This window comes from Felis catus, chromosome A1, assembly GCF_018350175.1.
Source record: "Felis catus isolate Fca126 chromosome A1, F.catus_Fca126_mat1.0, whole genome shotgun sequence".
In the NCBI taxonomy this organism is placed as follows: domain Eukaryota; kingdom Metazoa; phylum Chordata; class Mammalia; order Carnivora; family Felidae; genus Felis; species Felis catus.
This window is the reverse complement of record NC_058368.1, coordinates 155,415,203-155,432,350: the sequence shown is the minus strand read 5'-3', so window position 1 is coordinate 155,432,350 and position 17,148 is coordinate 155,415,203. Positions and strand designations below refer to the sequence as shown.

Below are 17,148 nucleotides of genomic sequence, written 5' to 3'. Positions count from 1 at the left end.
GTAAGATTGGTTTAGTTGTGATAAACAAATTTTAGCTTTATTTTTTGTCTGGAATACTCATCTCTTTTTGTATTCTGAATGAAAACCTTGCTGGTTAAAGTATTCTTGGTTGCATTTTTTTTCCTTTTAGCACTTTGAATACATCATGCGATTCCTTTCTGGCCTTCATAGTTTCTCTCAATAATTTGCTGATAGTCTTATGAGGATTTCCTTATATGTGACAAGTTGTTTTCTCATGCTGCTTTCACGATTCTCTCTTTCTCTTTAACTGTTGACAATTTAATTATGATATGTCTTGGTGTGGATTTTTTTGGGTTCCTCTCATTTGGAACTTTCTGGGCTCCCTAGATCTCAATATTGGTTTCTTTTTCAGGTTAGGGAAATTTTCAGCCATTATTTCCTCAGATAAGTTTTCTGCCCTTGTCTCTCTCTCCCCTCCTGGGACTCCTGTAATGTGAATGTTGTTTCTTGTGATGTTTTCCTATTGGTCTCTTAAAGTACATTCACTTTTTAAAATTCTTTTTTCTTTCTGTTGCTTTATGTGGGTGAGTTCCACTGCCTTGTCTATGAGCTCAGTGTTCATTTCTTCTGCTCTGATTTAGTCTGCTATTGAAACTTCTAGTGTATTCTTGAGTTCAGTTGTTATATTCTTCATCTCTATGACTTCTTTTTGGTATTTTCATATATTTTGTATTGAAGTTCTGTGTTCATTCATTCTTCTCCCCAGTTAGTTGAGCATCTTTGTGACTATTACTTTGAATTCTTTATCAGGTATATTACTTATTTATCTCCGTTTCATTGAGGTTTCTTTCTTTTCTGTTTCTTTTTTTTTTTTTTCAACGTTTATCTATTTTTTTTTTGGGACAGAGAGAGACAGAGCATGAACGGGGGAGGGGCAGAGAGAGAGGGAGACACAGAATCAGAAACAGGCTCCAGGCTCTGAGCCATCAGCCCAGAGCCCGATGCGGGGCTCGAACTCCCGGACCGTGAGATCGTGACCTGGCTGAAGTCGGACGCTTAACCGACTGCGCCACCCAGGCGCCCCTCTGTTTCTTTTTTTTAATGAGGTTTTATCTTGGTCTTTCATTTGGTAGATATTCCTTTGTTTCCTCTGGGAAATACTCTGGTTTTGTTTCTGTGTATTACGCAGAATAGTACTTCTCTCAGTCTGGAAGGTAAACCTGGTTGTCTTTCAAACCTTTGTGATTGTCTAAGCAGCCTGATTTATACTTGATAGGTCAAGGTGTGCCAAGACTTGTCAATGTTCCAAAGGGAGAGATCTCAGTCAGCACCTATTTTCTGGCTGATTGAAAACGAGACCCTCAGGCAGCAGCTTTTAAGTATTCAGATATATACATCCTTGTGGAACTTAAACCTTGCTGGCTTCCAGATAAGGTGATCTGGAGGTGACCCCTGGGTGACAGGTGGAAATATCAGGGCTTCAGATGAATATGTAAGTCCTTTTTGGGAGATTACTGCAGAACTATATTGAGGCTGAGGGAGAGTATGAAGATGGCATTCCCCTGCATACATTGATTGCCTAAGTGGCTCTGTAGCCTCTGAATATGTGGCAAACCTGAAATCTGCCCCTCAGGCTGAAGCTCCAGGGAAAGTAAATAGGTCTTTTCACAGGAGGACTGGGGTGTGTTTCATATTTTGTCTGTGCAGTACCCTTGGGGTGGCAGCCTGCCAAGAACGGTCTCTGATTCTTTCAGTCCCATGGAGCCTAGAAATGTAACCCACCCCCTTTCCCCCCAGAAGCCAGATCACCCACCAGAGCCAGGTGATCACAGAGTGTCTCCTGTGTGTACTGCTTATGCCTGCCGGCTTTAGTGAGGCATCAGGAGAATGCAGGGCCAGCATGCACCCGCTGGCTTTTGCAGAGCAGCAAGAAAGCACTGGGCTGGGATTTGCTCCCTGGCATTAGCAAGTTAGAAGAACACAAAAATGGTAACTTGTAGCACCTTTGTCCCTGGAGATAGTCTCAGCAGGCGTCTGCCCCTCTGGCAGACACTTTAAGATTAGCAAATGAATCTCCTTTACATAGAATCTAGAACTTTTCAAACTGCTGCTTTTGTACTGGTCTCTACAGGGAGTAAGTCTGTCCATAAGCCCTTTTATTTTATTTATTTATTTATTTATTTATTTATTTATTTATTTATTTATTTATTTTTTTAACGTTTATTTATTTTTGAGACAGAGAGACAGAGCATGAACAGGGGAGGGGCAGAGAGAGAGGGAGACACAGAATCTGAAACAGGCTCCAGGCTCTGAGCTGTCAGCACAGAGCCCGACGCGGGGCTTGAACTCACGGACCATGAGATCATGACCTGACCCGAAGTTGGATGCTTAACCAACCGAGCCACCCAGGCACCCCTCCATAAGCCCTTTTAGAGCAGAATCTCAGTTCCCTACAGCTCTTTGGGTCTCCTAGATGTAAACCCTATTGGTTTTCCAAGCCACACATTTTGGAGGTTTGTCTCTTTTTTGTAGGTCTCAAGGATTGGGGTGCCTTATATGAAGAATGACGAACCCCTTACTTCTCGGGGAGAAGCTTGGGATTTTTGAGATCTGACCCAATTGTGGGTTACCAACTTGGTGGTGGGGTTTTTGGTGAGACTCTTTCTACCTTTCTTAACCATCTCAATGTGGCCCTTTTACCATTTGTTGTGAAGGAGCTGTACAGCTACTTTTTGGATCTTTTTCAGAGGGAATCGTTCCAAATGTATCTGTAAATTTGGTCTGTGGAGGAGGTGAGTTCAGGATCTTCTGTGCTGCCATCTTGGATTGCCTCTGGAGATAATTAATTTAATCAAGTAATTTCTTCAGGTAAATGCTTAATATAAGGCAAAGCCTGACTAAGACAGACTGGAGTTTTGAAAACACACAAATAACTAAAAGATTGTGTGATTTTCGTTGTATGTTTACAAATTTTGCAGTGTAATAGTTGAGAATAGCTTGTAATATTCCAGTTAAAAATTTCTGCTTTTTCTCTTTTCCATTTAGGCCTCATTTATACTACTTCTAGTTTATGTATGATTGCTTTCACATTTTGTATGTTAATACTTGGAAGTATACAACATGAAAGTGAACTGAATAATTAATGATTGCTACACAGTCCAGCACTGATTTCAGCTGGTCACAATGTTGCAGTTTGGCTTAATTATAAGAGGAGTCTGAGGCCTAGCATTTCTGTGACAACTCAAGGTCAGTTGACCTGGATATGTCCTGCCAAACTGTTCCTGTGGAATAAATAGGCTGTGTTTATAAACAGGATGGCTAAGCATTCTCTCACAAGATTTTAAGTTCACAAAGTATGAGGCAACTAGGTAGAAGGTCAAATGTGAAAGGTAATAAGCCATTTTGGACCTATTCTTTTCGGAAACCTTTGGCTGCCTTAGACTGAGGTCTGGGATATAGTTCACACAAGGCCTTTTGCCAAAAGACTACTGAGAGTTGTTGGCTCAGGCAGGATTCTATTACAAAATCCTCTTCTCTTTTTCTCACTCTTCTGTGTGTGTCCTGCTGTCTGAAGTTTATGAAAATGCAAGGAATTTTATAGAAGCTAAGTATATAAATGAGACAACCAAATAAATTCACTTTTTATATAAAATAAATTTAGAATTTTCTTTTTAGGGACAGAGGTCCGCACATTGAATGTGTTATGACAAATACTTGCAAAATTAATTACAAATTATATTTTAGAAAAAGAGTTAAGTTTATCAAACTAACAAAGAAGATTGAAAATACTTGCAGAAAACTTTGGGGCTATTATAGGCTTTTTAAAAAGATACTATATATCTGTTTCACCTAAGCCACCAGAGGCAGTCTTTAAATAGTAGTGAGATATTTTAATTAATGAGATCTTTTTCCGTTATATATTACACCGCTGAGTGTTAAGATTTGCTCTGTATTATGAAGAAAAAAGATATAATTAGTTGTCCTCAAAATTTTTTTTGTCTTGATTTAGGTTTATTACTGTTGTTATTCTTCCTCAGAGGAGGAATGCATTCCAGGAATACAAAAACCAAAGTGAATGTTACATTTACTTTCTCTGGCAATAAAGCTTGGCTTCAAGAGCCTTCTTCAGTTTTTTTGGCTATCATACTTGTCTTCATTACTAGTTTGTTTTCTCATGCTTATACACTACTTCAGGATTACAAGTTCTGACTTGGTCAGTTCTAGTATATTTTCATTTTTGGGTCTGTTGATAAAGTTAATGAAGATGTAGTCAGTGGATATTCTTTTTTAAAATTTAATTTATTTATTTTAAGTAATTTCTACACCCAACATGGGGCTTGAACTCATGACCTGGAGATCGAGAGTAGCATGCTCTTCCACCTGAGCCATCCAGGCACCCTGGCACTGGATATTCTTAATGTATAAAAAAAGTGGGGCAAGGGACAATGAAAAGACGGCAAAACAGTGATCTCAAACACAAAGTATAAGCCACAGACCATTTTAACTGTCAATAAACATGTGCGATAGTAGCAGTTACAAAGAAATCACCCCAATAAATGGAAATACAAAAACATTTTATTAGGAAATTTAGAGTAACTCCTAGTGGAAACCAAAGCATGCAGTTTGGATCATAAACAGTGATACCCTGGCTTTCATTATCTTGTACTAATGAGGATAGGCATGGGAAGGATGGGACTTTCCGCTGTGTTTCATAAAGTCTGATTTCTTTTTTCCTTGTAGAAAAATAGAACAAAACCATTTATCTTTTAAACAATTTTCTGAGAATATCATAATTCACAGGTGGACTTGTCTTTATCTACTTTCTCCAGAAAGCTCTAAAAAAAATTCTGTGAAGTTTGGAATGCATTTGCCATTATTTTATTTTCCTTAAATTTCTTGGTTTTAGGAACACTGCTGAAACATAAAGTATTATATGTGTTGATGAATAGATTTCTCCTCTCTGTTCTTTTTTTTATTAAACAGAAGGGCAAGTTCATCTTCCTTTATTTTAATGTCTTTCAATCAGACTGTATTGGACAAATTTGAAAATGGCAACTTTTAAAAGAATGTATTTAAAACTTTGGGCAGATTTTTACCTCTTTTTCCCATAAAAAGTTTTCAAAGAAAACTTGAAAAATGTTTACTTCTTTAAAAAAAATTAAACTTAAGAAAAGTAACCCTGGACAAGTCACTGAGCCTTTTTGAATCTTTTTTTTTTAATAAATAAAATGAAGGCTAGAAAATCTTTAAGGTTTCCCCCAGTTCCAAACTAAAGTTGCATCTGACCAATACTGTTTCTAGGACTCAAGAACTCTGACTTTCTGATGAGGCCAGCAAGTAGGACCTTACTAGGGCCTAAAGGAGAGGAGTCAGCTGATCCCTGGCAGAACCAGAGATTGATATTCCTGGTATAACATCTCTACTAAGAGCCGGGCATGAAAGGACCATTTAAATTTCTCTAAATAAGGCAGGTCCTCTGATCTGAATTAAAAGTATAGATATTAGGGGTGTCAGGGTGGCTTAGTCGGTTAAGCATCTGAATCTTGGTCTTGGCTCAGGTCATGATCTCATGGTCTGTGGGATTGAGCCCCACGTTGGGCTCTGTGCTGGCAGCGTGGAGCCTGCTTGGGATTCTTTCTCCCTCTCTCTCTGCCCCTTCCCTGCTCAAGCTCTCTCTTTCTCTCAAAATAAATAAATATTTTAAAAAATTTAGACATTAGTTCATTTTCATACCTTGACTCTTATGAATACTGTTGCAAAGAACATGGGAGTGTAGATATCTCTTCAAAATCCTGTTTTCATTTCCTGTGGATGTATACCCACAAGTGTGATTGCTAGATCATATGGTAGTTCTATTTTTAATTTTTTGAGGAACCTCCATACTGTTCTTCATAGTGGCTGTACCAATTTACATTCCCACCAACAGTGCACAGGGGTTTCCTTTATTCCACATCCTTGCCAATGCTTGTTATCTCTTTTCTTCTTGATGACAGCCTCTCTAACAGGTGTGAAGTGATATCCCATTGTGGTTTTGATTTCTATTTTCCTGATGACTAGAGATGTTGAATACCTTTCAGGTACCTGCTGGACATTTGTCTGTCTCTGGAAAAATGCCTGTTCAGTTCTCTGCCATTTTTTTTTTCTTCCAAGATTTTATTTAAATTCAAGTTAGTTAACATATAGTTTGTATCCGTTAGTAGAATTTAGTGATATAACACCCAGTGCTTATCCCAACACATGCCCCCCCTTAATGCCCATCACCCATTTATCCCATAACCCCACCCATCTTCCCTCCAGCAACCCTCAGTTTATGAGACAGAGACAATCTTTTTTTATTTACTTAAAAAATTTTTTTTTTATGTGTATTTATTTCTGAGACAGAGAGAGACAGAGCATGAGTGGGGGAGGGGCAGAGAGAGAGGGAGACGCAGAATCAGAAGCACGCTCCAGGCTCTGAGCTGTCAGCACAGAGCCCGATGAGGGGCTTGAATTCACAAGCTGTGAGATCATGACCTGAGCCAAAGTCGGACACTCAACCGACTGAGACACCCAGGCTGAGACAGAGACAATCTTAAGCAGACTCATGGTCAGCACAAGTCCAACAAGGAACTCAATCTCACAACCATGACACCAAGACCTGAGTCGAAATCAAGAGTTGGATGCTTAGCTGACCTAGCCATCTGGGAGTTCCATTCTTTCTCAGGATTGTTATGGCTATTCAGGGTCTTTTGTGATTCTATACAAATTTTAGGATTCTTCATTGTATTTATGAAAGATGACCTTGGGATTTTGAAAGTGATTGCATTGAATCTGTAGATTGCTTTCAGTAATATGGATATTTTAACAATAGTAATTCTTCTAATCCATGAACACAGAATATCTTTCCATTTATTTGTGTTTTCTTCACTTTCTTTCATTAGTGTCTTAGAGTTTACAGAGTATAATTCTTTCACCTCCTTGGTTAAATTTATTCCTAGGTATTTTATTCTTTTTGATGTAGTTGTAAAGGTGGCTGTTTTCTTAATTTATCTTTTAATATAAAAAGTTAGTTTATAGAAACTCAACTGAGTTTTGTATATCAATTTTGTGTCCTATGACTTTATGAAATTTGTTGATTAATTCTAACAGGTTTTTGGTGGAGTCTTTAGGGCTTTCTAACATGTAATATCTGACATGTAATATCATGTCATCTGCAAATAGAAACAGTTTTACTTCTTCCTTCCCACTATGAATGCCTTTCCCCACTCCCTTGATCTTGCCTAATTGCTCTGGCTAGGACTTCCAGTACAATGTGAATAAAAGTGGTATAGTAGTCATCCTTATCTTTTTCCTGATCTTAGAGGAAAAGCTTCTTCTTTTTCACCATTGAATATAGTGTTATTTGTGGCTTGTCATATATGGCTTTTGTTGTGTTGAGGTATGTACCCTCTATATGTACTTTGTGAAAATTTTTATCATGAATGGATGTTGAATTTTACAGATGCTTTTTTTGCATATATTGAGATAATCATATGATTTTTATTCTTCATTTTGCCAATGTGTATCACATTGATTGCTTTACACATGTTGAATCATCCTTGCATCCCTGGAATAAATCACAGTTGATCATGGTATCTGATACTTTTAGTGTACTGTTAAATTTAATTTACTGGTATTTGGGGTGCTTGGGTGGCTCAGTCACTTGAGCATCTGACTCTTAATTTTGGCTTGCATTGTGGTATTGAGACTCATGTTGGACTCCGTGCTGAGTGTTGAGTGTGGAGCCTGCTTAAGATTCTCTTTCTCTTCCTCTGCTCCTCTCCCCTGTCATGCTCTCTCTTTCTAAAATAAAAAATCAAAATTAAAAAAATTGATTTACTAGCATTTTGTTGAGGATTTTTGCATGTGTATTCATCAAAGATGGTGGCTATAATTTTATTTTCTTGTAACTTTTTTTCTTATAATGTCTTTGTATAGGTTTTCTTACCAGGGCAATAATGACCTTATAAAATAAGTTTGGAAACGTTCTCTCTTCTAGTTTTTGGAAGTTTTTGACTAGAACTGTATTAATTCCTGTTTGAATTTTTTTAAAAATAGAATTCACCAGTGATGGTGTCTGGTTCTGGACTTTTATTTGTTATTGTTTTTGATTACTGAATCATTCTCCTAACTAGTAGTCGGTCTGTTCAGATTTTCTGTTCCTTTTAGATTCATTCTTGGTCAGCTGCATGTTTTTAGGAGTTTATTCATTTCTTCTAGGTTTTCCAGTTTGTTGGCATATAATTATTTATAGTAGTCTTATATGATCTTTTGTATTTGTGTGGTATGAGTTTTAATGTATCTTCTTTCATTCCAATTTTATTTGTTTGAGCTCTCACTCTTTTTTCTTGGTAAATCTTGCCAGCAGTTTATGTTGTACATCTTTTCAAGAAATTAGCTCTTGGTTTCACTGATCTTTTCTCTTTTAGTCTCTATTTCATTTAGTTCCTCTCTGCTTTTTGTTGTTTCCTTCCTTCTACTAACTTTGGACTTAGTTTTTTGTTCTTTTTCTAATTTCTTGAGGTGTAAAGTTAGTTTGTGTATTTGGTCTGCTTGATGGTGTCAAGTCCCTTAAGCTATCTTAATCTTTTTCATTCTTTTTTCCTTTTGTTCCTCTTTTTTTCTTTGGATGAATTTGAATGCCCCATCTTTGAGTTCATGGATTCTTTCTTTTTTTTTTTTTAACGTTTATTTATTTATTTTGAGAGGAGAGAGAGAGAGTGAGTGAGCGAGCTAGCTCGCACACGTCTGTGGGGGAGGGGGAGAGAAAGAGAGAAAGAGAAGCCCAAGCAGGCTTTGCACTCAGCACAGAGCCCCACATGGGGCCCAGTCTCAGAGTCAGATTATGACCTGAGCTGAGATCAAGAGTAGGGTGCTTAACTGACTGAGCCACCCAGGTGCCCCTTGAGTTGATGGATTCTTTCTTCCACTTCATCTAGTTTGATGTTGACCCCAGTATTGAATTTTCAGTTTAGTTATTGTATTTTTCAGCTTTGTGATAATGTGTTTAATAATTTTTTATATTTTTCTTTCTGCTGAAATTCCCATTTTGTTCATGCATTGTTCCCAGGACCTTGGTGAAGATCTTTATGACTATTATTTTCAAATCTTTCTTGGATAGCTCACTTATCTCTGTTATGGGAAACCTTTTTGGGGGAGTTTTATCTTATTCCTTTGTTTGGAACATATTCCTTTTTCTTCAGTTTCCTTGACTTTCTGTATTGGTTTGCAACATTTAATAAAACAACCTTCTCCTAGTCTTGACAGAGTGGTCTTGTGTAGGAAATGAACCTTACCATTCATCCTGGCCCAAACTTTTGATTGTCAAATCTTTATGGTTGTTCATTTCACCTTATTTGTTCTTTATTGTTCAGAATAGTTGAGAGTGTGCCAAGATCTGTTCCCATGTGGGTATTTTCTTATTTGCTAAATGTGTACTTGTCACTCAGCTAGTTTTTGGATTTCGTATGGAGTGAATTGCCTTGTATATAGTTGTACGTTAGCTGAGTCCTAGGAGTTGATGAGTCCATGATCCTCCTATCTTGCCCTCTTGGACCAGAAGCAAATTTCAGTACAGAATTTAAAGTAAAGACATCATCTACATGATACACACTGGTATTCCAGCTTGTTTTTAGCTCTATCTTGGTCATTTCTTCTATAGCCCAGCTTTGTGTGTGTGTATGTGTGTGTTACAAAGAATATTCCATTTTATTTTATTAATTTTATTTTTGTTAAATTTACATCCAAATTAGTTAGCATATAGTGCAACAATGATTTCAGGAGTATATTCTTTAATGCCCCTTATCCATTTAGCCCATCCCCCCCAACCCTTCCAGTAACCCTCTGTTTTTTCTCCATATTTAAGAGTCTCTTAAGTTTTGTTCCCCTCCCTGTTTTTATATTATTTTTGCTTCCCTTCCCTTATGTTCATTTGTTCTGCGTCTTAAAATCCTCATATGAGTGAAGTTATATGATACTTGTCTTTCTTTGACTGATTTCCCCTAGCATAATACACTTTAGGTCCATCCACGTAGTTGCAAATGGCAAGATTTCATTCTTTTTGATTGCCAAGTAATACTCCATAGCACAGCTTTTTTTTTTTTTTTTTTTTTTTGCATGTGTGTGTACATCAGTGGACATATACACACAAATGGAATACTATTCAGTCATGATAAATAAAGAAATCCTGCCATTTGCAACAACATGGACCTTCATGGCATTATGCTATGTGAAATAAGCCAAAGAAAGACCAATACTGCATAGTACCACTTATACGTGGAATTAAAAACAAAACAAAACACCCAACTTCAGACTCATATAATGAATGGCAAAGTGGTTACCAGAGGCATGGAAGTGGGGGAAGTAGAGGTTGGTAAAAGGGCCTGAACTTTCAGATATAAGGTGTATAATGCATAAGAGCTAACATAAAACATAATGAGCATGGTTCGTAACACTTAAAAAAAGGTATAGAGATTGGAATCTGTCAGAATTCCATTTTGTCAGTTTTGAGTTCTGTGACTTATTTTTGGGTAAATCATTTAATATGTTTGAGGCACAGTTTTTAATTTGTGAACTGGATATTAAGGCTAATGTAAGGACATAATAAGTCAATTTATGTAAAAGAACTTCGTAAACTTCAAAGCTTACTACAAAGTTTACCTACTGCTTTTGGTAGATATGAAATTTGTGAATATTGGTACAAAATAACAAAAGCAAATAATTTTCCCCTCTTTCTACAACATCACAATTTATTGTTTATATTAAAATTTTTTTTAATGTTTATTTATTTTTGACAGAGAGACAGAGTGCAAGCGGGGAAGGGACAGAGAGAGAGGGAGACACAGATTCCGAAGCAGGCTCCAGGCTCTGAGTTGTCAGCACATGGCCCGATGTGGGGCTTGAACTCATGAACCACAAGATCATGACCCGAGCCAAAGTCGGACACTCAACCGACTGAGCCACCCAGGCGCCCCTATTGTTTATATTTTAAATTAACAGATCTATATGAATAAAAGCAAAGTTAGAGTTTTAATGTAATGTAGTATTTTTAAATTCAGAGCCAGGATTCCTGGATCCTCAAAATTTCTATAACATGAATTAATTTCTTATTGAAAATGAGTCATCATTTGATTACATAATTCACCTGTGATCACTTTGGTCTTGGTTCCCCAGGAAAAGGGAAGTGGATAGTTGTAGGTGCTTTGAAGTAAATAAACTATTAAGGGAATAACAAGAAGATTTTAAGTATTTTTTGGTACAATATTTGTGTCAATTAAGATAATTCCCAAATTCTTCACTTTTTCTATAAGCTAAGTGTTAGAGTCAGTGCTAAGTATTGATCTTTTTTTTAAAAAATTTTTTTTCAATGTTTATTTTTGAGAGAGCATGACTGGGGGAAGGGCAGAGAGGGAGACACAGAATCCTAAGCAGGCTCCAGGCTCTCAGCTGTCAGCACAGAGCCTGACGTGGGGCTCAAACCCACAAACCATGAGATCATGACCTGAGCCGGCGGAGTCGGATGCTTAACTGACTGAGCCACTCAGGTGCCCCAAGTGTTAATCTTTTTAAACTTCTTGATGTCTTCATCTTTCTTCTAGTGTATATGTGTTGGTATATGGTCCCTTTCAGCATCACTTAGTTACCAGTAAGTTTGGTGAGCCTCCTACCTATAATATAGGATTGCTTTAGGAAATTTTATTTCTTTCTTATTTCTCCAGCAGTAATAACAGTACTTTTATCAACTGTTATTTGTATTATGTGATAAAGAATTTTAATTATCACTAATATAGGCTAACCAGCATACATTGAAGACTATACATAGTATATATACACATTCATATACATATATACACATACACATGAATACATACATATAATTTTATTTATTACTCATATTCTATTTTGAATTGCACAAAGCCAAAAATAATTGTCCTTCTTGCTGTTCATTTTTGTAAAGAGATAGAATTAGTTATATCTTCACTCTTTAAATTCAAAAATAAAGTACAGAACATCAAAAATTCATACTACTGAAGTATTCCTCTTGGGTATTTAGAGGATATAATTGTAAAACATTTATAATATTAATATTTCATCTGTTCATTGATGAAGTATTGTCACATTTCCAGATGCTTGGTTTTAGATTTTCATTCTTATTTTGGCCAAAGAATTACAAAAATCACAACTGTTTTTTTCTTTTAGACTAGGAATATGTAGAAGCTTTATTTTACCACAGAAGAAGAACACTATATTAATCTGGTGTTTTGGTTATGACCGTCATTTACATTTTGCTCATTTAAACAATTTCCTTTGTTTTTTTTAAAGAATATGAGAACTTATTTGTGTTCATCAAAGTCTCCATAACATTTGGTGGAAATTCACTTAAGAATGGGCTGTGTTACTCTTAAAAATTTTGGGGCGCCTGGGTGGCTCAGTCGGTTAAGCGTCAGACTTCAGCTCAGGTCATGATCTCACAGTCTGTGAGTTTGAGCCCTGAGTCGGGCTCTGTGCTGACAGCTCAGAGCCTGGAGCCTGCTTCGGATTCTGTGACTCCTTCTCTCTCTGCCCCTCCACATCTCACTGTCTCTCTCTCAAAAATAAATAAACATTAAAAAAACATTAAAAAAAAAAAGAAAATTTTCTTGAAGTTCATAGGATGAGAATCTGGTCCTAGATTAAATAGTTTCTAATTTAGATTAAGGCATTCTTAGTAGAATAAACCTATACATTTCTTCTTGTTGGATAAAAAAGGAGAATGTAAATAAATAAAATTATTTTTTTGTTTGGACTGAAATTTCAGTGATGAGTCTACTTGTTTAGGAACTTTCCTTTGGATATTATTGAACATGGTAAATATGAGAAAATGATGCTGTGGATTTGACAACTTTTTTGAGTGGATTTGGCATTTCTTTAGAAAAAAGGAAAATATGGAAGTGTTCATTAACAAAGTGGAGACTAACCAAAACAAATCTATATCCAATTTTAAACCATGCAGAAATGAACAACTAAAAACTAAAAATTTAAACAACCTGTGGTTTTTAAGGAGGTACAAAATGTTATAATAATTTATGTATATGTAGTTCAGTTTTGAACAGGGAAACCCCATTATTTTCTATGTGATTCACATGAGTTTTATAGGATCTATCTTTTACTGTAAATAATGGTGCATGTGAATTTGTCTCTTAAAAACCCTATGATTTTTAACATTGAGACTTTAGATACAGTAATGCTCAATTTTTCTTTCTATAAATAGGGTTTTTAAAAACCTTATCTAGGAGAAATGTCAATTTGTATGTAGTCATCGCTGATGAATAATCTTGAAATTCTTAGTCTAGACTTCTTAAATGTTATTTATTCTAATTTTTCAAATAGTATATTGTATTTTAAGTGATCTATTGAACAAAGTGGTAGTAGCAGTTGTTGTAGAATACCTTTCTATAAAAGATCACACATTTCTTGTAATCAAGTTGGATATTTTCCTTTATGTCAATCTTTAAGAATTATTGGGCAATAGCAACAGGAATGGGGCTCTAAGTTGCATGTCTAATCAGAAAGCATTGTTTTAGAGGGTCTTCCTTTGAAAATTTTAATATACATTTATGTATGCTTTCATATTGTTAATGGGTATGATAAATAGGCTAACAAGTAAGTTATTACCAAAATATACAGTGTCAAATAGAAATTAAGGGTCCTCTTGGCATTATAAAATGTGGGCAGTTTGAGTATATTTTTGTTTCCACACATGTGAATATTAGTGTGGGTATATGTATTCAAATTTCTATTTTAATGACCTACATTGTGGACTCACATTGTACATATACCTTACCTAAATACATATGCACATATGTGGCCAAAGAGAGAAATTAAAGTATTCCATTCAATGAATCTGTGCTAGGAGTGAATGTGAGAGGTAAATTTTCTGTTCCTGTTGATTTCAACTCCTTTATATGTGCTAGGCTGAGTGTGTTTCTAGGGTTTAAAGACATATAATATGTGTGTGTACGTGAGTACACTTGTATTCATGAATACATATGTATATATACACACATACACATACATATACATATACAGGTATATATATGTACATATATATGTATTTTAATACAATATAAAATGCAGGCCAGCTAAATCATCTGGTATTCAACTAAGGAAAAAAGATAACTGTCTATGGGAGGAAGTATGTTGGTCTTCAGTGTACATTGTACAAAAGGATTTTGACCATATGCAAATTTTTGTGTGCTCACTTTAGATCCTAATCCCTGAGAAAGAGGTCACTTAACTAGTGTATTTTGTTTGTTTAATTTAAAAATTATAATAGTCTGCTAGACAGTTTTAATCTACTTTAAATCTATTTTAATAGATTCCTGCATCAGCCTGTACTATGGTGATTTCCCAGATGCATATTGTAGGAGGCCCAAAGAAGCATAATACTGTGGGTTAAATTGTCAGCTTTGACATTGATCCCCATTAGGCCCAGGCCAGTTTCTTTACTGCTAGTACCCTATATTTTTGTGTGGATGTTTTGTTTTTGTTTTTATAGAGTGTCCAAAGTACTTTCAACATGCGTATCATTTAATCTTGCCTGTCATGTACTCACTAAATATCTGAGGAGTGAATGAAAAACTGTGTCATAGATATAATGGTTCCCATTTTAAGGATGAAGAAACTCAAGCACAGATGAAGGCAAATGTATTATCTTAGAATGAAAAGAGCTGGTTTCATATTCCATTTCTGGAATTATGTGATCTCTGGAAAATCCTTATCTTTTTAGTCTCTTTTGTCTCATTTGTAAAATGGGTTTTGAGGGTTATTGGGAGGGCTGAATGAGATAATCTAAGTGAAAATGTTTGGAACTGTAAGTTTCCATACAAATGAAAAGCCAAAATTACAGTAATAATTACATTATCAATTGCGTAGTCATCAGTTTAGTAACATTGGAAAAGAACAGTTCAGTGCTCTTTCTGCTGTTTCCACACAATCTCAGGTCTAGAGACACTAGGTCTATTTATTACTAGTTCTGTACCCCATTACTAATATTTATCATAAATGAAATTTTGCAGAACTCTTGTTATCATGAGCCCAATTTTTAGAGGTCATTTTATGCCTGTAACATATTGCAAAAGTCCTTTGAATCTCTTCTGGAAAGAAGAATATAAGCCTGATTAGATATGACATTTAAGTTTCATGGCATGAGTATATGAAATAAGTTATCTAATTATTGTTGCCCAGCAACATTCTAAATCTATAAGAAAAATACCTAGTTCATATTTCATATTTCTTAAATTTATTTCCCTTTCTGATGAGATTTTTGAGGGTATCTTGGAGTTACCTAGCTTTTTTTCCCCATGTACTTTGAAACAATGGGATTACACTCTGAAACCTACAATAAACAAATAAGCTAACAAAAATTAAACCATTACAGGAGAAAATGTGAAATGGAAGTATGTAATCAAGTAAATGGGAAAAAAACTTTATTTTATTAAATGAAGGATTGTAGAAGACTAACAGGAGATATCACTAGTGTATTTCTTCCTTGGTAGTTGTTTTCTTTCAGGAAATATCTTATCAGCTGGAGAGAGTTGCTCTTTTCTTTGAAGTAAGCTCTGGTTTCTCTGAAATCAGATTTTGTATTCCCCAGGCTGCACTCTGCAATGCCAGCGCAAACATACATTAGCAGCTGTACAACTTTTAAAGAGTTTGCAAGGAGGTATCAGGCAATTACTTATTCTATTTTCGACATTTAGAAGTTTTTAAAAAAAATTCTAGAGTGGTAGGGAGAGGAAAAATAAGACAGTTTAAATACACTTCATGAAAAAAATAATCATGTAAATTAATTGAAAGATTGCATTCTGTCAGTGAGAGATTCAGGGAAATATTCCTATTATATATATATTTTATAAACAAACTACATACTGGTTTGTATTAACTCTGTAATTGAGTAAATCTGTTATCAGGTTTTTTTGTTTGTTTGCTTTTTTTTTTTTTCTAGTTTGGTATATATGTGCTATTCTAGTGAACCTTTTGTTAACTAGTGCATTGTATAGTGAAACAATTCTAAATAAAATAGTGAGATCTCTTTGATGATTTGAAGGGCTCAGATTATTCTGTTCTAGTCTCTAAACTTCACAGAGGTATACTGCTGGCTTAATACTTGGCCATGCTGCTATGCATTTCAAGTATCTGTAACTTTGTGTATCTGTTTGTGGTGCCCTGAAAAGATGGTGTCAAAACATCTGGGCTATAGTCCTGGCTTTTCTACTTACTAGTTTTGTGTCTTTGACAATTCATTTAACTTCTTTTGCCCTTAGCATCTTGATTTGTAAAACAGGGCTAATAATACTTGCCCACATAACTCATAGAGTTGCTATGTAGCTTAAGTGAAAATATATGTGAAAATGCCTTGTAAATCGTAAAGGGCTGTTAGATATACCTTTAAAATACCTTCTTCAGAATGAGAACAAGTATAAAGGAAAAAGTAAAAATTAACTGTATTTGTTATTTCTGTTTACTAATGTTCATATGAGAGATGACAATCATAATCTTTATTCAGTAGGGTGGGAATACTTCAGAAAGGCCAAATACTCTGTCTATTGTCAATAGAGGATTAGAGAGTTTAACATAGGACATAGATTTTATTTTAGGTCATGTATATTCTTATATTTGACATTGATTTCAGCTCTAGAATCTTGTAATCTTACTTTTTGATCTTGTTGTTTACCTGTATACTATGTATGAAAATAATTTGAGTGTCTGTGTATTTGTGCGCAGTATATTTGCATGTAATGTATATATACATTGTGTCTGGGCAAATCAAAGTACTGCAAAGGTATATGAATAGATAACTTCTTTTGAGGAATTCACTCACTCATTCATTTTTGTGCCATTATTTGTGCCAGGTTACAAATTAATTGTCCTGGCTCCCGTATTTGACTACACTAATTATGAAAACTTGGCTGTCAGTTTGTTGACTGTATGATTATTGGTTTCTGTTCATATTATATACCCTTTCATCAGATCATCAAAATCTTCACTGGATGTAGATATTGTTAAGGATGCATTCTCTTTTCAGTCTATTATTTTAAATTTAAATATTAAAGGTTCACAATTGATTCACAAAAGAGATAAAAATGGTGTATTTCTTAGATGCACAGCTGCAATTTGAGGAAGTTCTTC

The 17,148-nt window shown here is 35.3% G+C and overlaps 1 long non-coding RNA gene across 10 annotated transcripts in view; it reads left to right on the top strand.

Annotated features, from left to right (window-relative positions):
- LOC102899982 overlaps positions 1-17,148 on the top strand; it is a 149,247-nt gene that overhangs the window by 49,369 nt on the left and 82,730 nt on the right. For 2 of the 10 annotated variants that reach the window (XR_006583113.1, XR_006583121.1), the window contains exon 5: positions 2,709-2,829. The exons of the other annotated variants lie outside the window; for them this stretch is intronic. This is a non-coding gene — a long non-coding RNA (uncharacterized LOC102899982). The remainder of the gene's footprint in view (positions 1-2,708; positions 2,830-17,148) is intronic. 10 annotated transcript variants of the gene reach the window in all.